Consider the following 21,311-nt stretch of genomic DNA (forward strand, 5'->3'; position numbering starts at 1 on the left):
GAAGTAGATTGGTGAATGATAGTGTAAACATATGATCGAATATTGTGCTGCTACAAAAAGAAACAAAGTTGTGAGGCATGCAACATTGTAAATGAACCTGTGGGACATTTGGTAAGGTAAAATAAGACAGAAACAAGAGAGAAATTATTGTATAGTCTCATTTAGAAAATGCTTATAAGAAAACAGGGGCCTACATTGTAAGCTCTTGGAGCAGTCACATTTTATAATTATTATTTCTGGAGTTTTAGAGGTTGTTTTATCTATAAATAACTGGTATTCAGAGATAAGAATGAAGGTGATCAGGTCAAGATTAAGGTAACTCAGAACACAAGGGTAAGGAAGACATTGTCTATATTTCAGAACCTCAGCTACTCTTTAAGACCAAAGGAAGAAAGTTTTATTTTGTCCAGAACCTAAATTTTTTGTAGCACATAATCTAACTTAACCTGTCTAGATAGCTGCTTAAACAATCAAAACACAGGGAGCCCAGAATAAAAATGAGGGCATTTAATCCTGTATAACTTAATGTAATTCATGGAAATATTCCAGAATATATTAAGCAGATAATCAAAAAGTATTGGCAAAGTTCCTTGAGGGATGGGAGAAAAAAAATGGAACTATTAAACGTTACCAAGCCCTTGATCTTGAGTCTTGCTCTTGTGAAGCTTATGTATGTATTGGAAAAGCTTAGCCTACCTATAGATGTGCCTAACAGTCCCCTCCAGAGGACCTCTTTTGTTGCTTATATATGGACTCTCTCTCTCTCTCTAAGCCCAACTCTGCAAGTGAAATCATTGCCCTCCCTGCTACGTGGGATATGACGTCCAGGGGTGAAAGTCTTCCTGGCAGTGTGGGAGATGACTCCCAGAGATGAGTCCAGCCCTGGCACCATGGGATCAACAATGCCATCCTGACCAAAAGGCGGAAAAGAAATGTAACAAGTAGGGTATCAGTGGCTGAGAGAGTTCAAACAGAGTCGGGAGGCTACTCTGGAGGTCACTTTTACACAAATTTCAGTTAGACATTGCTACCTTTAACTTACCAAACCCCAATCAACATCATTCCATCCAATCCTAAAGAACATCTAGGGCAATATGTAAGATTCTATAAAGGTTCCATTCACTAGGGTAACTTTCCAGAAACCTACAACCTCCAGATGGGTCCCTGGACCAGATATGTCCTGAAACCTAGAGAGGTCAGCTTTTCCAGAATATCAGCTGGTTTCATCTCCCAACCTTTCATTATTGACAGCCCTTTCTAACACAAAAAAGTTAGAATGGACATAGACCAAATGCCCCTACAGAATGGGAGAAAGATCAAAGGTGATGGTGAAGTTATACAGAGAAAGCAGGGTTTAACAAATGAGTGTGAGTGCTGAATTATTATACTGATGTTTCTTTTAGTCTCTAGTATCTTAGAGCAGCTAGTAGTGAAAACTTAAAATTGTGGAATTGTAACCCATGCCAATCTCTGAAATCTGTTCTACAACTAATTGTGCTGTGCATTGAAATCTATTGCTTTTTCGTAGAGATGTTATTTTTCACAAAAAAGAAAAAAGTGATGATAAAAAATATATATTCCTTCTAACCTCCAATGTCCTGGAGCAGCTAGAGGGAAAGATCTGAGACAATGGTGTGGTAGCCCATGACAAACTCTGGGACCTGTTCTGTAACTACACGTTGAAGAGTGCTTTAAAAACTATTGCTTTTTTCTTTCTTTGCTTTGAATATATGTTATGTTATACGATAAAAAAAAGTTAAAAAAAAAAAAAGAAAAAACCCACAGCAGAACCGTTGATAAGAGGTTCACATAACCAACCTGGTTGGTCTCTATTGCTGGCACACCTAAACATAAAAATGGGTGTTACTGAATGCTGACCTCATTGGCGCCCTGGGGCAAGATACATTAACATGGAAACAAAAGAGACCCAAAGCGGAACTGCTGGCAAGACCACCCAAACAGGTCTCTAATTGCTGGAGCGCCTAAACAAACAAACAAAAATAAGCATGCTGACCCCATACTATCTCCTTAGGATGAGCTATCCTAACATGGGAATTATTGGAGGCAGAAAATCTCATAAAGAAAAATGGAAAACTGAAATGTTGTAAGGCAGAATGGGGCCTAAGGCTGAAAATTATAAAGATGATGAGAGACTGAAAGCCTTCCCTTTAAGATTTGGAACAAGACAAGGATGCCTAATGTCACCAGTGTGATTCAACATTGTACTGGAAGTTTTAACCAGAGCAGTTAGGCAGGAAAAAGAAATAAAAAGCATCCAAATTGGAAGGGAAGAAGTAAAACTTTCACTATTTGTAAATGACAAGATCCTATATATGTATAGAAAGACCCCAAAGCTACTAGAGCTAATCAACGAATATATCAAAGAGGCAGGTACAAGGTCAATGTGTAAAAATCAGTAGGGCTTCTATACACTAGTAATGAGCAAACTGAGGATGAAATCAAGAAAAAAAATCCCATTTACAATAGCAATGAAGATAAGCAAATATTTTTTGACCAAGGGTGTAAAGGAAACAGACAAAGAAAATGACAACACATTGCTAAATGAAAAGAAGGAAAACCTAAGTAAATGGAAGGACATTCTGTGTTCATGGATTGGAAAACTAAATTGTTAAGATGCCAATTCTACACAAACTGATTTACGGATTCAATGCAATCCACTGAAAATTCCAACAGACTACTTTCCAGAAAAGGAAAAGCCAATTATGAAATTTGTTTTGAAGGGTAAGGGGTCTGGAATAGCCAAAAACATTTTGAATAGTTGAAATTTTGAAAAGTTCCTATTTCTCCAAATTCTCTCCAACTCTTGTAATTTTTTTTTGAGCACCTGTTTTAATTTTGTGAGGTCCCATTAATCTATTTTTTTCTTGTTTTGTTTCTCATGCTTTAGGTGTAATATCCAAGAAATCACTGCCCAACACAAGGTTCTAAAGATGCTTCCCATAATTCTCCATAATATTTTTTGAAATAAAGGATTTTCATGTGTCATTTAGCAGTTCATGGTTCCCATATTACCATTTTGAAATTTCTCTTATAGCAGGTTTCTTTCTCTGAAAATCTCTCTATATTTAAATAAGCATGTGAGAACAACATTTCTCTTTATTTTATAACACGGAATTCCTGACTCCCTTTTAAAACTTTACTGGTACTATTAAGTAGCATATTAGGCCCTAACATTTGGGTGAGCATAATTTCTTTCTAAGCAAGATGGAGTTTAAACAATTAAATATTTATTTAGGATGAATATAAAACTGCTCAAAACACAGCATAAACTCTCAAAGATGTTTTACTAATAGAATTATAGATGTTTTCCCAGTACAAAAAACATAGTCCCTGCCCTGATAGTTCTTTTAGTTAGTGTACTGGTTAGAAACAATTGTGTACCCCAGAAAAGCCATGTTCTTTGGCCCTGACTTAATATTGTCTGGTGGGATATTTTTCATTAAGTTGTTTCCATGGAGATGTGACCTACCCAGTTGTGGGTGGGACCTTTTGATTAGGTGGTTTTCACAGAGATGCGTTTCTACCCATTCATGGTGGGGGTGCTTCCTGGAGTCTTTGAAGAGGGAACTCTTTTGGAAAAAGCTTCAGAGCCAACGTGAGACCCAGACGTTTGGAGATGTAGAAAGTAAGTGCCCCCGGGGAAGCTGTTTGAAACCAGACACCAAACATCCTAGCAGACACCATCTGGACCCATCATCTTTTCTTGAGTTAAGGTATCTTTTTCCGGACATCTTAGTTTGGACATTTTTAAGGCCTAAGAACTGTAAACTTGCAACTTAATAAATTCCCTTTATAAAAGCCAAACGATTTTTGGTATATCACATCTGGCAGCATTAACAAACCAAAACAATCAGATAAGTAAAGCCAGAGATAAATAAGTAAACGAACAAATAATATATCAGCTATTTGGCAGTGATAAATATTGGGAAGAAGAATAAAGCAGGATAAGGGCCACACTGCACTATGAGAGTATTAGTTATAGAGAATACTTATTTCTTCGTTGTGAGGAAAAAACCTCAACCTGCAATGCTATGCTTAGCTGAAAAACAGGTAAATTATATCAAATCATTGCAAGCAAAAGTAAATTATATCAAACAATGACAGGCAAAACAAACTAAGCACAAATGTTTTCCAGCAGCTGCTTTCAAACTCTCTGTTCCATAAGATTTAACATGCACTCTTCACGGCCTCACATTTCTACCACAAGGCTAGCAACTGGCTGAGTTGGCAAATTCTACCTACTCCTGCCTAGACTTCACTTACTAACTTCTGCTATAAAACAACCCTATAAACTCAATCCCCGAAACCTTTTCTTTACCCCTCCATAAACTCTCCCACTTCGGACACTGCTGAGACTGTCAAGGTGGTGTTCTCTGACACTTGGCAAGTATAAGACCCCCAGCTTTATATGATCAGCTAGTTTTGTTCGTGGTCATTGCGTGCTAGCTTCTGCAGTGAATGATTTAATAATGTTTAAATAAAATGTTTTCATTTATATAATAACTGTCATCCCAGGAGACACTAGACTGTTCAGTAGTACTGAAGCAATATTTAAATAAATTCAAAGAACATTAAGGAAATTGTCTAGAATAGTCCCAAACCTCTCTCATAATTGCCTTTGCTTCCTTTTTCTAGGCCAGACATGGGACAATGATCGCATTGATGTGGAATAATTAGACTATGCAAATTCACAGAGTCAGAAACTAGAATACAGGCTATTAGCATGGGTTTGGGGAATGGGGAGTTAATACTTAACAGGCTCAGAGTTTCTGTCTGGGGTGATGAAAAAGTTCAGGTAATGGTTGGTGGTGATGGTAGCACAACATTGTGACTGTAATTAACACTACCGACTTGTATATTTGAAAGTGATTAAAATGGGAAATTTTAGGTTGCATATATGTTACTAAAATAAAATAAAATAACAACATAATACTGCACAAAGAGTAAAACCTATTGTAAACTATGGACTACAATTAATAGTATAATTATAAAAACAGTATTTCATCAACTATAAAAAATGTACCACACTGATACAAAATGTTAATAGGGAAAACTGTGGAGGGCTATATTTGGGAAACTCTATACTTTCTGCATTGTTTTTCTTAAAAAATAAATTGCTCTAATAAAAATTTAAAATATACCTTTATTTTATTTTATTTTTTTGCATGGGCAGGGACCAGGAATTGAACCTGAGTCTCTGGCATGGCAGGTGAGAACTCTGCCTGCTGAGCCACCGTGGCCTGCCCTAAAAATATCTTTAGACAAGAGAAAAAAATATGTAAATCAGCTAGAAAGGAACCAGGGTCAGGCTGAATCAAGTCTGCATTAAAGTAGTAAGGGCAAGATATAATTAAGAGACCTCTTAGTATGAACCAGAGGTAGTTTTCTGCATTATCTAATTCCAAGAAAAGACTGTCAATTACATTTTATAATTGATGATATTATATCATTTTAGCACAGACATAAAACTCCTACAGAATCTTTCCTAAGTTCATTCTGCTCAAGAAAATGTGTTGGTTCTTCCCTCCTTTCCTAAAATAAATAAGACTCAAAAGCAGACCAAGATAGAATTAATAAAAAATGAAGACAAAGTGTCAATACGGTTGGTTTTTCTTTTCTGTGACTAAAAGGGTAACCAGATTCGATGACATCATCAGAGCATCAACAAGCAGACTGGTGTTCTTGTTTGCAATTCACCTCTATCTAATGGCTTCAAGAATACCTGTTATAGGTTTCATGAACTTTTCCTACTGTTGAATAACTCTGAAAATAATAATGTTAATGAATACCTTCACTTACTTTCATCACTACTGTCTTTTCTTCTGCCCATATATTCCCCACCCCCCGCTTCAGTTTTTATTTAACAGGAGTACTTCAGAGAATTTTAAAACTAGCCACACAGACCTGCACAAATGTTGTATATAAAATATTACCTGAGCCAACGAGTGTTATGAGTATAACAGTGTCAGTATCTTTTTGTACTTAATGCCTAAAATTCAGGTATAAATAACTTTGAGACTTCCTATTGAAGATGTGGTAAATAAATGAAAATATCAATTTAATATACATCACAAGAAAACTGAAAAGATATAGGAAATGCCATCTGCTATATAATTCAGTTTCCGAAAGGAAAAATTCTTTGAGCAAGTAAGGAAGTCAGGGTAAATATTAAAGCACTTAGCATGGGGCCACCATGGCTATTTCTATTTTGTATTTAAGGAAACGGCGCAGCTACCCAAACTCATACTTAACCACAGTAAGAGGGAAATCAGGACAAAATCCAGTCTTGAATCTTAGCATTATACACAATAAATTCATTAGGCACTTTATAAATGTACTTTTGGTGGGACATTGAAAATTTTAAAAGAAAAGCTACTTGTTAGAACCAAGCAAAGGATGGAATTCAGTTAATCAGCCAAACCACTTAATTTTAAGCTAGCGGGAAGATGATATCAAATTACAGAACCCTTGTAAAGTGTTCACAACATACGAAAAATTAGCTGAGAAGTCATTTATTTAGTTCTACCTTCTGATCTGTACAGTACATCCCAATTTTTTCTACAGATATGAAGGTAATCATGGCTTCTTTAAAAAAATTAGGTTCAGATTAATTTTGTGGCTTATAACTCAAGTCTACCTTACATGAAGGAATAAATAATCTAAGGGCTTGGTGAAAACTAGAGGGTAGAAAAGTCTATGCTTGTCTCTGCCATTTGTTAACTTCCTTTGCAACAGATACCAATTCCACAAAATCATCTGATATTAAATGACTGCTTTTGCATGTACAAGATAAAACTAATAACATTTTACTTGGAATATCACTTCTGGTATACACTTTTTTTCATTTGGTAACATACATTTTGATTTTGTATTTTTAATAGATTAAAGTACTATTTAATTAAGCTATCCCAAGGAATTACTACTAGATTCCACCTACTGCATACTGCCACACTCTTTATAAACTTTAAAACAAGATGTAATAGTGCTATGGAAGATATATTCCCAGTTTTGACTAAACTCCAAATTATGGCTAATAGCTAATATTGTTTCTTGCATATTAAGCACTATTCTAAGCCCTTTACAATTATTTAATCTTCATAACCCTATGGGTTGCTATTTCTATTTTACAAATTATAGAAAAAAAATTTTTTAAATAGAACTGATTTAAGTAACCTGTCCAACTCTGCAGAGAAGTGGTACAGTATCTAAGGATTTAAATTTTCAGCTCCACTCAGTGGTCTCAACCACTACACTATATCCCTCTCCATCCAGATAGTTTATGCACTCTCAGGATTTAAATGACACTAGGTCCCAGCACATAGCAGCATGTGTGGATATTCCCTCCTTACTCAACCTCGCCTCATCCCTGGCTCTTCCCACTTGATCTTAATTAAAATTATCCTTTCATCTCTGCCTCCATTTTCAGATCTTTTAACCCTTACCCCAAATTCTTAGCCTTATTTCCTCTACTCTGATTCCTGCCTTCAAAATGCCTTATTTTCCCATTTTAAAATGTATAAAGCCCTCATGATACCCATTTTCCTCTAACCTTTTTATGTCACCCTGAGATCCAAGACAGGCCAATCTCCTCATACAGCTTTTTCAACTTGCCAAAGATTACGCTATTCTGAAATGCCTGTTGCCTTTACATGCTATGCCTCGTTCACACACACACTGGCCCTTTTTCTAACTGCCTACAGTAGTCAAGACCACATAGAGTGCGTGATTTAATACAATCACATGGCTTTCTTGTGCTGGGACTTAAACACATCCTCCCATCACGTAGCACAAAACCCCAAATATCCATTCGATTAAACCCTATTTCCATTTCTCCTTTAACTTTCAGACTCAGGCTTATTAGACACATATATACGATGCAGCTTTACAGAGAATGCTGAGAGTAATTTTTTCTTATTTTGCAGAAGAGCTTGAAACAACATGGATCTTCTATTAATATGCACACCATAGCACAGTAAAATTGAACCTGCATAGATGCATTACAATGTGCCTAACAGTTCTAAGGCTAAATGGCAATAATCAGGGGAGGAAAAGAATGTGTACTTTTATTTTACATCACTGAAAAATACAATCAAGAAATAGTAAATAAACCTTTAATGTGGTCGCATGCGCCCAGAAGGAGGCGGTGCCGGATTTGGAGGGGTGATCGCTATGTCCAAACAACCACCTATCTGGAACTTCTGCGACTGCAAGGTCATGGAATCATCAGTCCCCTTTCTGCCAGACATGGTGCTGCCAACCTCCTTTACTTGATAGCCAGGTCTTTTAAGATCAGTAAAAACAATAGCAAAATTGAAGTGTGTGCCCTTCTTTCTGGCTTCTGGGTAAACTTCTTTTACTAAACAAGTCAGTTCTTTCAAGGTTGCATTCATCCAAGCGTCGCTCTGAAGCTCGCTGGAGGGCACGTTTCCGTGGGAGAACTCATCCGTTCGCGGTGACGGCAGCTACTGGTGGTGGAGCCCTGCAGCAGCAGGAGCGGGCAGATCTCCTCCCGGCCCATGGGCTTCTCGGGTTCCTTCTTAATTTCCTCCCGGGCAACGCGCGACTCCGCGGCCATCTTCTTCCTACGGCCCGCCCTGCCCATATTTTTGTAAGGATGAAAGATACATTTTGCTAAATTGAGAATGCACTTAAAACCTGGAGTTCAGAGTAGGAACTGAACTTGAACCTTTTTAAGTTGGAGTTTATTTATACTTGGCAAAATGCGACTTCCTGTTTCAAGAAAAAGGACTTAAGAGGACTTATAAACAGGCTCAGAAAGCTTCTTGGACATCAAATAGCTCTTACAAAATAACATTTTGATGATTTAAGTGTAAATGAATCAGGAACATATGAATCAAATTTCCCTTGCAATACACATGTTTAAAAATTAAGGGAAAAAGGATTTGGCAAAAAGGTTCTTTTGTTGAAACCAAAATATTCAGAACATTGACTGAACCCCTGGAATATCCAGCTGCAGGAGTTGAAAGTCAAGCAAAGTCATTGTAATTTCTTGTCCCACAAGTATCATCATCATCATGACAGAATAATCCATTTGGATAGAGATTTACCATGTACAAAGTTTTTAGCTATTCATTATAATTTGGATCATGCTGTAACTATACTTGTGGATCCTCCCAAAAGTTGGAGAAATTGATGCCCTAAGTGCTTTGAAAATAATTAACACACTTCCTGGGTATCATCTTTGAAGTCATCAGCTTCTGGAGAGATGCCTTATGACACCACAAATCATCAGGTCTGACATGAGAGATGATTCTCCTTGGTGTTCAGTGAATGTTCAGCATAAAGAATACGTACAACGTGAGAGTTCTATTCTCAGAAACCTTAGTAGCAGAAATAGCGAACTTTAGTTGGAGGTTTAAAAATAAAGAATGAAAAATTGTTATTAGTATATTAATGCATTGAACTTGACTAATAGGAAATAATGATGAAGACAATTAAAATTACTAAAAAGTCTAGTGTCTCTTTGGGCCAAACACATCCTTCACCCACAAAGAATCTGCTGAAAGATGTAGTATGGGAAGGAAGCACTGGAATAAATAATCAATTTCCAACCTCTCAATACATCTCCAGAAATATCATCAAGGAGCAATGGACCAAGAACGCAGTCTGATTTTTCCTGGCCTTCTGTCATATAACAAATTGTAATATACCTGTGGACTGACAGCTCTGTGTCAGGTCACTGGGCTGGGACTTACTTACTCTGTATTTAAAATAGTTAGATGATCCCATGAATTACTGTTGTTAGCCATTTTATATAGTAAAATGGTTTTCCTCTCCAACTTTTTTTTTTTTTAAACATGGGCAGGCACTGGGAATCGAACCCGGGTCCTCTGGCATGGCAGGCGAGCATTCCTGCCTGCTGAGCCACCGTGGCCCGCCCCCTCTCCAATTTTTAAGCACTCAGTGGCAGCCATGCCATCTTTCTTCTTTGAAAACACAAAAATAAAATGACCTTTTATATACTCCCATCATGATTCATAAAGTCCATGGAGTTCTACCTTATATGGTTCCAATTCAAAACTATTTTCTGGTTAGTCAGCTAGCCAGTGGGAAAGATAGGATGGTTCCCAGATGCCCCCTGATGATGGGAGGTAGACCAGATTACACTGTGGGACGAAAGAGGCTCAGTCCTCCCAAAATGTACTCACTGGGTGGAATGTAAAAGATCATAGCTCAGCAGCTAAGATGACAAAAGGCCTTTAAAATGTTTTGTTTTTTTTTTAATATACAGAATATAGATTCAGGGCCAAGAGAGGTGTTATTTTTTCTTTAATTTCTCTTTTACAAAGATGACCTTTTCCTTCCAGAGGGATATACCTTTTCATTACTTCTACCCTTAAAAACTCAGCAGCTAGCACAATCTGATAATTTTTCTGTCTCATTAAATTTCTTATGAGTACCATGGTTTAAATGCCATATTCTGATTTTACAGCATTGTTAATAAAGTCAATGTTAATACCTGATAATATCACAAAAACACCAGAAATCATGTTCAGATGACCACATGCACTGTGGACACTGAAGAAACCTGTCAGTCTCAGTGCATGACACCCTTGGAATTGTTCTTCTAAACTCCATACCTCTCTTCCACCAAATCCTAATCACACACCCCCTTTGAAAGCTACTGTTCAAGAAAACAAAATAAGAACTTCTTTGTAAGGCATCTACTCTATCCTCCGACAATTCTGGATTGCACCTTTCAGATAAAAACATACATAGAAATTTTAGCTACTTGACTTTAGAACATCTTATCAGCTCCAAGTTTTACCCTCAAAATATTAACAAAGTTCAGGCCCTGTGTGCATACCTGGGAGCTTTGAACAACCAACAAGAATTGGCAGAAACACTCTTCCCTAAGTTCCAGGAAACAGTTAATGGACTACATTAGCAAGGCAAGCACCAAGAGAGAAGATACTTTAAAGTGGTAGGATCTTTTGGCTTCCTGGTTGGCCCCTCTACCCTCCCTCACTGGGCTTAGCACAGAGCTGTACAGCGCTCCCAGTATGGATCCCTGGTCCTGGAGGACATAGAATAGCCCTAGGGCACAAACTGGGAAGATGTATGTCTGGCTCAATATGTCTGGTGGTAGACTGAGGGACTCACCATCCCAGAACTTCTCCTGGAGGGAGTTCATGGAACTCTCCTAGAGTTCATGGAACTCTCCTAGAGAACATTTGGGAGGGTAGTCAGGTTGCACTGCCTGGGACAAGGGATTGCTGACTGTGGGACAAACAGTGCAGTGCCTAGGACCATAAGGAAATGGTTTCTAGGAAAGAGGGTACGTTCTGAACCATGCAAACTGGGGAATTTCTAGTACCAAACACATATGCCCAAGAAAAGAATGCACAGAAAATACCAGGAAGGCCCTCTATGCTTTGGCCTAAAGCTATACTCTAAACTGACTATGGATTAATCCTGAAGGAGTTTACTCACACAGATCAATCTGCAAAGCTGGGAAAGGTGTTTTCTTCTAATCCTTCTTTTCTGTTGTTGTTGATAGCGTCTGGCAATCAAGGAAAACTCTGTCATAATGATTAGGTAGATACAAGCTTAAGGAACAGACATTTGAGAGTCTAAATTCCAAAGATAATATATTAAAATATCCAAATGCCCAGGTTTCAACAAGATGTCACAAAATATACAAAGAAAAAGGAAGTAAGGGCCCAGGCACAGGAGAATATTGAAGCATTAGAAATCATCCACGAAGAGGACTAGACCTGAGACATACTAGACAAAGACTATTTTAAAAAAATAGTCCTACATATGCTTAAAGAGTGAAAGGATGACATAGACAAAGACCTAAAGGAAATCAGGAGAACAATAGATGAGCACAAAGAGAATATCAATAGAGAGATGGAAATTATGAAAGGGAACCAAACAGAGCTGAAATCCACAGTAACAGAAATTTTAAATTTTCTAGAGGGTTTCACCAGCATATTGGAGCCAGCAGAAGAGAGAATCAGTGGACAAGAGAAGACAATTGAAATCATCCAGCCTGATGAGCTGAAAGAATGAAGAAAATGAACAAAGCCTGTGGAAACTGTGAGACATCAACAAGCATACCAATACATGCATTTTGGGAATCCTAGAAGAAGATGAAAGAAGAAAGGAACAGAGAGAATATTCAAAGAAATAATGGCAGAAAACATTCCAAATTTAACAAAAGACATGATATACCTCTAAGAGGCTCAATGAAATGAAAGAAGGACAATCCAAATAGGCCCGACAATGCCATTTTATAATCAACCAGATGAATGCTAAAGAAAAAGAGAGAATTCTGAATGCACTAAGAGAGAAGCAACAAATAAGGGAGGCTGAATAAGACTAAGTCCTGGTTTCTCATCAGAATCTGTGGAGGCAAGCAGACAGTGGGATGGCATATTTAAAGTGCTGAAAACAAAAAAATTGCCAACCAAGTATTCTATGTCCAACAAAACTGTCTTTTAAAACTGAAAAATTTTGACAAATATTAAGACATTGCCAGATAAACAAAAGCTGAGTGATTCTGTCACCAGGAGACAAGACTGACAATAAATGCAAGAGAGTTCTGCAGGTTGAAAGGAAAGCACAAGTAGACAATAGATTGAAGTGGCATAAAGAAATAAAGTATAATGACTGGGGTAAATATCAATGTCCATACTATTATATATTTTTTTGTTTGTAACTCTACTTTTTATTTCCTACAGGAAGAAAAAAGCCAATATACCAAATGTAACAATACATCAGTGGTTTTGGACTCCTAATGCATAAATACATTCAATTTGTGACAAGAACTGCATAAAGGTGGGGGCTGAGGGTTATAAGGAACATAGTTTGTGCGTACTGTTCAAGTTAAGTTCATACCAAAGCAAACAAAATGGTCATAGGTTTAGGATGTTAAATTTAAGTCCCCCAGTAACTACAAAGAAAATATCAGAGAATATGTTCAAACTCATAGAGGCAGAAATTACAGTACAGGTTACCAGGAGTGAGAGGAAGGGGGAACGTTGAGTTAAGGCATAATGGATATAGGGTTTCTATTTGGTGAGATGGGAAAGTTTCAGTAGTAGAAGTTGGTGAGGGGACCTTAATACTGCAAATGTGATTAAAACCACAAAATGGTATTCCTGACAGTGGTCGAAATGGGAAAGCTTGTGTTGTGTATATGTTTCCACAATGAAAAAAAAAAAAAAGAAAAAAGAGCAACTAAAGAGGCAATGGCAATGTATGTTCCTGGTTAGGATATAGCAAGGAAGGATAAAAGGTTCAGTGAGACATTATTGGGACATATGAAAAAAATGAAATATAGAATGTAAGCTTTATATCAATCTTAAATTACTTGAACTTGATAGCTGTACTTCAAGTGGTTATGTAAATGAGTTTCCTTTGTCTTAAAAAAATGTACATGGCAGTATTAAATGTACAAGGAGAATAATGACTATAACCTACCCTTAAGTGTTTAAAAATAGATTGATAAATGGATAGACAGATGAAAAGACAGAATTATATGGCAAATGTGGTAAAATGTTAAAATTGGTGGATCTGAGTACCTGGGGGCAAGTAGGGATATGCTTTCTTGTAGAGAAATGTAACTGTCTTGTAAGTTTGAAAGTATTCCAGAAGAAAAAACTAAAAAGCATATTAGCGATCTTTAATTTATTGATAGTAAAACGTAAAAAGTTTACCCTAAAAGGTTCCTCTACTATGCATGGATATAGACACTGTAAAATATGCTCTCTAAAGCTCTCAAATCTCAGATTAGCATACTTAAATGTACAGTAGGCTACTTTTACACATTTTGGTCTTTATTATTTTGCTTTCTCCTTCTTCTATGCAGTTAAGATGAGACCAAAAACAGTAAATATCCATTATTATGATCCAATCTACTATGCAATTTTGTCTTCAGCAACATAATCAATTTTCAGTTTCCATTTCCAACTGAAATCCCTCTCCTGAACTCCAGATTCATACCTAACTGCAGTCTCTCCATTTGGATATCTAACAGATACCACAAACTCATTTCCAAACCTGAACTCTTGATCCTCCCATCCCCTGCTAAATGTTCTCCTCATGCAGACCTCCCCATCCGGTCAACCAGAAGGTCTTCTTTCTCAGGCCAGAACTTTAGAAGAGTGGTTCTCAAATTTAAGTGCACGTTAAAATTACCTGGAGGGTTTATTCAACTACAAGATTGCAGAGGCCCCACCCTCCAGGGTTTCTTATACAGCAGATCGGAGATGGGGTCCAAAATTTGCATTTCTAACAAGTTTCCAGGTGATGCTGATATTGCTAGCTTGGTAATCCATTAACAAGGCCTAACGGTTCTGTTCCATTTGGAAACGAAACCCCCACTTCCAATACTGATTCCACTTCATCCTGCCATAGTTTTCTTTTTTTTTCCTCCTACTCTTATCACCTTCAAGTATACCATACAATTTACTCATGTATAATACTTATTTTCATCTGTCCCCTCCCACTGAAGCATAAGCTCCAGGAGGACAGAGACCTTTGACCATCTGCCTCATTGTTGTATACCAGGTACTCAAATATTTATTCAAAAATGAATGACTAACAAAGTAAATAGATAAAATAGAGTTTATGGTTTTCATTGGAGAAACCCCGATTCTGTTTTAGTAAATCTTGCATAAAATTGATAAAAATCAAATTTGTTGATGAAAAATCTACTTTTTCTTTTTTTAAAAATAATTTTACAGGATGACTTGTACATTTCAGATACTCGGAATTGAGTGGGGATTCTTGCCTACTTATGAATAGGGAAAACGATATTTCTTCTTCCATGTAAACAAATTTAACACATTAGTATTAAGACATGTTAGATGTGCTAAATCATCTGTTATTCAAAAAATAATCAGGCACTTGCAATTTTTAGATAACATTTAGTATTATACATGTGCACTATAAAGTGCTAATGTTAAGTAACTGCTTTAGCACACAATTTTTGGCCACTTGTTTATACTAACATCGAGATCATCATCAGAAGCATTTATTTGTACAAGACTGTTAGCGTCTATGCAAGTTAAATGAAAAAGAAATGAAAAATGAAAAAGAAATCCTGCCCTATCTATTTCAGACTACTGGGATAAAGACCATTCTATTATAATGGAAGGATATAATATTTAAATCTCTGACAGACCACTGTGACTGCAAAGAACAGAAAATGGGGTTGATTTGGGAGAGCGGTGCCATAGAAGAGCAGGTAAAAACTATTCTTAGCTTATTCTTCCTCTTTTTAAAATAGACCAACAGACTTTGATCAAAATCAGGAAACTATGGGATACCATATTTTCATCTATCTTAGATATAATTTACAAGTTCTTGTTTTAATTCTTTTTTTTCCCTTGATATACAAATCGTTTACAGATTTTATTTTATTTTCTCCCAGGACACTCTCAATACTCTTGAAAAAAAAAGAACATATTCAAGGAAAAGGAATGTCCATGAAAATTAATTACTAACCATTTTAATACCCTAATATAGGCCATGATTTATTCAAACTTTGGGTGTGTCCTACCACATGCCTACTAGGTGAACACAGGATTCAGGTATAGGCAACAGTCCTAACTGGCTCCAATGCGTTCTTTCAGGTCTAGATATAAAAATACAAAATACAAAATGTATGCTATAATAAACTAAACCACCCTACTCACTCTGTTACAGCTCCTTATCTGAAAACACATGTTTTGCCAGGCTAGTTTTTTAATGTCTTTAAGCATTTAAGAGCTTCTCTAAGTAAAAATATTTAAAACATTTAGTTTTAAGAGTTAACTTTCTTCCTTTGGGTAATTTTTATTTCAGAGCTTACATTTTTTTCTCCTTTGAACAATGCAGACTTTTGGAATCCAATTCCCGAGAGTTTTTTGCAGAACTGGTTGTAGTTTGTCATGTTATATTCTTAAATTCTCTCAATTTTTCCTTGGAGCCTTTTATTATTTTTAGTCCTTTTCTTTGAATTAGCTCCAGCTTATCAGTATCTTTTCTTAAATCGGCATTTCTGGCTTTTTATTATTTTTTATTATAGCCTAAAATAAGTATTCTTTTTCCTTTCCTCACTTCCGCCCCCAGAAAACAAGCTGTATTTGAAGTAGTAATTTGCAATACTTTTTAAAAACATGGCATATCATTTAATTTAATTACTTAATTAATTATTTTTTGCATGGGTAGGCACCAGGAATCGAACCTGGGTCTCTGGTATGGCATGCAAGAACTCTGCCTGCTGAGCCACCGTGGCCTGCCCATAATAACCATTTAATTTCATAAGCACACACTTATACAGCTTATTGTTTTCAGACTTCATTTGCCAAAATATTTGTGAAGGACAGCCAGGTTAGGGGAAGGAATAGTATAGAGGAGATATTTTAGCACAAAAATACTTACACTGTTGCTAAACTGTTACAGATTGGGTTTGCTACAAAACAAGTTCTTTAGAAGTTTCTGGGGCTTGACGAATTACAAAGGAGTGCATATGTGGAGACTGACATTGTCTCCTAGAACATGGGGTGCTTATGCCAGTCAAAAGAAAAATTTAAACGGATACTCTCCAGAGCAATTCAAAGATAAGCCATGTTGGACATTTGAAGAAGACCCCAGTACTCTCTCTTCACTCCTCCCCTTCCCAGTCTACAATGAACCACTTGATATTGCCTGTAGGCTTCATTTCTTTTTGGGTCTGACTCACCACAACAGTTTCCCTGGCATTGTAACAAATTAAAGCTCCTTCCCGGAGGCATGTAAGACAGAGACTTGAATGACTTGAAATACCTCTGGGGCTTTTCTGGTCACATTGTTGCAGCACACAACTTAAGGTTAACCTGGATCAGTTTCTGCAAAGCATAGCTCAGCCTCAAATTTGGATCACCACCCAGTCAGCTCACTGAAGAATAATCAGGACTGGCTAGCCTTCTCAAGTCAGAGGAAGCTCCGGGTCTATAGGTAAAGGAGAAAGACATCTATTCTTTAATCAGTGGAATGGAATAACAGTGTCTTGTCTCATTGCGCTCTTCTCTGGTGGTGGGCTCTACGCCTGACCACCGATGCAGTCTTCTGGCAAGAGGCAAGACAGGCTGCTCTTATGCCACATTTTCCAAAGAGAAGAAACAAGGTGTTTCTCAGACTCCCGTGATCCCACTGAAGATTAGCTGGCTCTTTCCTTACGGACTTCGGACCGAAGGGCAAGAGGTAGGGTTACTCTGGGCAAAGTGATGGAGAGTTTAACGATCCTCTGTCCCTCTTCACTTGTCTTTCCAATCTCTAGATCAGAATTCCTGCTGCAGACATCAAAGTTCATGGTTAATGTTATTTAAAATGATTCTGTTAAAGAAGTCTCCTCAGGTTATGAAAGCTGCATCATGGTTATGGTGACAACACTTTCCAAACCAAAGATGTGAACTCATGGTTGCTAAATTGGAGGATATTTACGGCAACACCATGAAAAGTGGGATTAGTTTATAAATTCTGATACTATGAAATCAGAACAAACTAAGTAAAACAAAGCAGCAGTGCAGGGAACTTCTTATTAAATGGGGTCAGGCAGTAGGCCTGGTGTGAGGGAGGTTCCCTGTAGTTTGTTGTAAGGTAGACTAAAAAGCCTCTCTTAAACAACTAGAGAAAGAAATCCGTTCTCCCTTTTACTCAGGACCTAGAAGCTATTTGTTCTCTTTTCCCCCTTTCCTTTCTGAGTTTCTTCCTGTCTCCCTTTCTCTTTTCCAAGGACACAGGATCTATATGAGGCCAGTGATGACATCTTTGCCTCCTCTTTCCACATCCCAAGCTTTCTCCTTACCCAGAGGAGTCCGTCACTGCTCCATGATGCTTGTCTTACCAGCTTTCAATTTGTAGCAGGTTATTGGATGGCTGGGCCGTATTTTCAGAACTCAGTGTAAGCAGTCAACCCCTAAATAAAAGAAAAAGGTCTATCCCTCCCTCAGCCTTCAGTATTCACCCTGGCCTAAACATGGTTGGCATTGTCATTTGGTGGCTCCTTGGAACAAACTGGACATAAATGAGTTAATATAAAATAAAGTGTTAAAACAGTGCTAGCACTCGCTAGTAAGGTGTTACTATTATTAAAGCCACAGAAGGTAGAGTTATTCCTGAGTTTTACAGATCTAGGGGTCTTCAGAGGAATCCTAGACTGTGCTCGTTTCACATACAAAAATAAAGCATTTTTTCTTCTTCATTGCCTGCTGCCTCTAGAAATACTTGCAGTTGCTTAAATGTAATTTTAATTAAAGTGACTTATGATTCTCTTAACATATGAGTCTAATCAGACAGTATCATGTGCCAGAATTACTGGGTTATAAGTTTAAAGGATGACAACATTCGACTTTGTTCATATGTGCTCATACTTCTTAGTTTGTTGATCTTGGAACATAGACATATTTTAACAAACTAAAAAAGAATTAGAGAAAGATATTCTGACCTCGGAAACCAGTGTGTTCAGGTTATGCTTTGAAACTCAAAGAGCAACCTCCTAGCACCAGCCTTATCCTGAAAAGCATTAGGCTCCAAAGTTATTTTCCTTTAGTCTTTCTATAAAGGTTCCATTTCCTTCAGTGGGCTGCACTTGGATAAGGGTAAAAAGAAAAGTAAACTGATTAAACTCATCTAGAGTAAGGTTTGAATGACCAATAATGTTTTCCACTTAGTCACTTCAAAAAATTGTTAACTACATATCCTCAAACAGAGAACTCTACCAAGTGTTGGGGTACAGCAAAGTCAGGAATAGCCCTTGCCTTTGTTATGCTTTTAACTTAATGGGGAAGACAGATGTTGAAAACTATGAAGCGAGATTTTACACTAATGATGTAGTTCAGGCAGAGTGACAGGAGATTCAAAACTGGAAAATGACTTTTGGACAGTGGTAACTTCCTTTCCCATTTTCGTCTCTCTTTAAGGCTGAATCCCAATAGGGTTAGCAAGGGAAAAGGGTGTCTAAACTCTTCCCACTCTGTACCTCATCAGCATGACATACAGATCCTGAGACTCAAGCCTTCCAGAGTCTATTTTTCTCTCCTTGAAATGGTGCAGCAATAGAATAAATTATTCAAGTTTCTCTGGGGAGCGGACCTAGCTTTGCCGGTTCTCTAGCGTCAGTTCTCTCCTCTTTTTCTCCATCTGCCCCACATTTTACACGGGAATATTGGCCACCCCCTGAAGACTCTGATCCTCTAGTTGATATTGTCTAATCAGGCCGCCCCTCATTCACCCGGCTAACTTCTTCAAAGCGCATGCGTCACTTCCTTTGGCCTTCTCTGACAACGCTATCCTTGGCCTGTGTGAGGCAACCTCCTCTGAGATCCCATCGTATCCTGTACAGACTTCTATCCTTGGACTTAACCACATTGTATTGATTATTGGTTTTACTTTCTGTCTTCTCTGAAGCAATGAAGGCATGAAAAGCTACCAAATTTTAAGGGCCTAGTATAAGCCTGGCACAAATATTTGTCCAAGAATGAATTCAGGGATTTCCATTTGTGACAATATGTAGGACTAGATGCTATAAAAATACTGTATCTGGCAAAACTCTCTCTCAAAAAAAATTTAAAAATGAGGGAGATAATAAGATATTTCCAGATAAATGGAAGCTGAGGGACATTGTCACCACTAGTTCAGGCATACAAGAAATGCTAAACGGAGTTCTGAAGTCACAAGAATAAAGATCTCTGGTAAAGATAATGATGTTGGTAAGTATAAATACCAGTACTACTAGATTTTATGTCTGTAACTCCACTTTTTATTTCCTGCAGGGAGAAAAGGGCCAATATGCAAAATGTAATGATAGATCAGTGGTTTGGGACTCAATGTATAATCGTGTCATTTGTGACAAGAACTAGATAAGGGTGGTGGAAGGAGGGCCATAGGGACACTGTGTGAGTCTACTGTTGACGTTAAGGTGGTATGAAAGCAAAGGAAAGTTTTATAGATTTAGGATGTTAAATTTCAAGCCCCATGATGATCACAAAGAAAATATCAGAGAATATGGAAATTATAGAGACAGAAAGAGCACAGATTGCCAGGTTTGAGGCCAGGGGCAAAGGAAGTGGATGCACCATGGGTGCAGGGTTTCTGTTTGGGGTGAATGGAAAGCCCTAGCCAGGACGGCGGGGAGAGAACCACAGCACAGCGGATGTGACTCACTGAGGGGTGTGTTGGGAGGGGCTAGGGTGGGGAGATATGAGTGATTACATGTCTCCACAATTTAAAAAATGAAAGAACTCAAGAGAGAATGACAATTAAGTACATAAGGCATACTGTATTGGATCTATAACTGGAGGAGAAAAGACTCAAAAAGACATTATTGGGACATAAGAAAAAATGTAATTTAGAACATATGCTTAAGCCACTATTAAGTAACTGCCCTTAAGGATCATATAAGTGAATATCTTTGCTCTTAGGAAATATACATGGACTTATTATGTGTTCAAGGAGCATTATGAATGCATCCTACTTTCAAATGTTGTAAAGAGCAGAGAGTGGAGGGAAAGAGCGTATGCAGAATAGAAGGTAGGAGGTGAGATAGAATGATATGGCAAAGGTGGCGAAATGTTAAAATTAGTGGATTTGGGTTTCTGGAGAGTTGGGGGAATGTTGGAGTTCTCTGTAGGGGGCTTGTGCTATTTTTACAACTGTCCTGTCGGTTTCGAAGTATTTCAAAATCAAAAGTTTAAAAAGCAGTAGAGAGAAAAGTATAAAAAGAAAATAATAGTGTAATAAAAGACAGCCTCACTTTTCAAAGAAAGCATAAAGGGAAAAAGAGTAAAGCAGGACAAACAGAGATCACAAAATAAGATGGGAGAAATAAATCCAATATTATGGGTATTCAAAATGAACAAAAAATAGACTAAAAAGAGAAAAGAGCATCAGACTGTAACTTTACAAATATGCTTACATGAGACATGCATAAACTTAAAGAGAGAGAAAGATTGAAAATAAAATAGGAAAATATGTATGAGGCAAATACTAACCAAATGAAAGTTTATGAGCTATATTAATATCAGGAAAAATAAATTTTCAAGCAAAAAGTATAATTAGTGATAAAGATGGTCAGCACACTATGAGAAAACGTTAAATTCTTCAGGAAGATATGATGATTTTAAGCTTGCATCTATCTAATACTACTGCTCCAAATAGTTAACGCTATCTTAGCAGAAAACAAGATAAAGCTGACAAATTAAACCTTGTAGGAGATTTTTAAAAATACTTTTAAATAGGTTAAAAAATGAAAAGAAAAAGAAAATCAATAATCAGGGAGTAGAAGATTTGAAAACCAC

The 21,311-nt window shown here is 37.2% G+C and overlaps 1 protein-coding gene and 1 pseudogene across 2 annotated transcripts in view; both read right to left on the minus strand.

The window, feature by feature from the left end:
- ADAMTSL1 (ADAMTS like 1) overlaps positions 1–21,311 on the minus strand; it is a 998,876-nt gene that overhangs the window by 316,853 nt on the left and 660,712 nt on the right. The gene's annotated exons all lie outside the window — the stretch shown is intronic.
- LOC143660897 (histone deacetylase complex subunit SAP18 pseudogene) lies at positions 8,133–8,608 on the minus strand (annotated as a pseudogene).

Source organism: Tamandua tetradactyla, chromosome 2 (assembly GCF_023851605.1).
Source record: "Tamandua tetradactyla isolate mTamTet1 chromosome 2, mTamTet1.pri, whole genome shotgun sequence".
NCBI classification, from domain to species: Eukaryota; Metazoa; Chordata; class Mammalia; order Pilosa; family Myrmecophagidae; genus Tamandua; species Tamandua tetradactyla.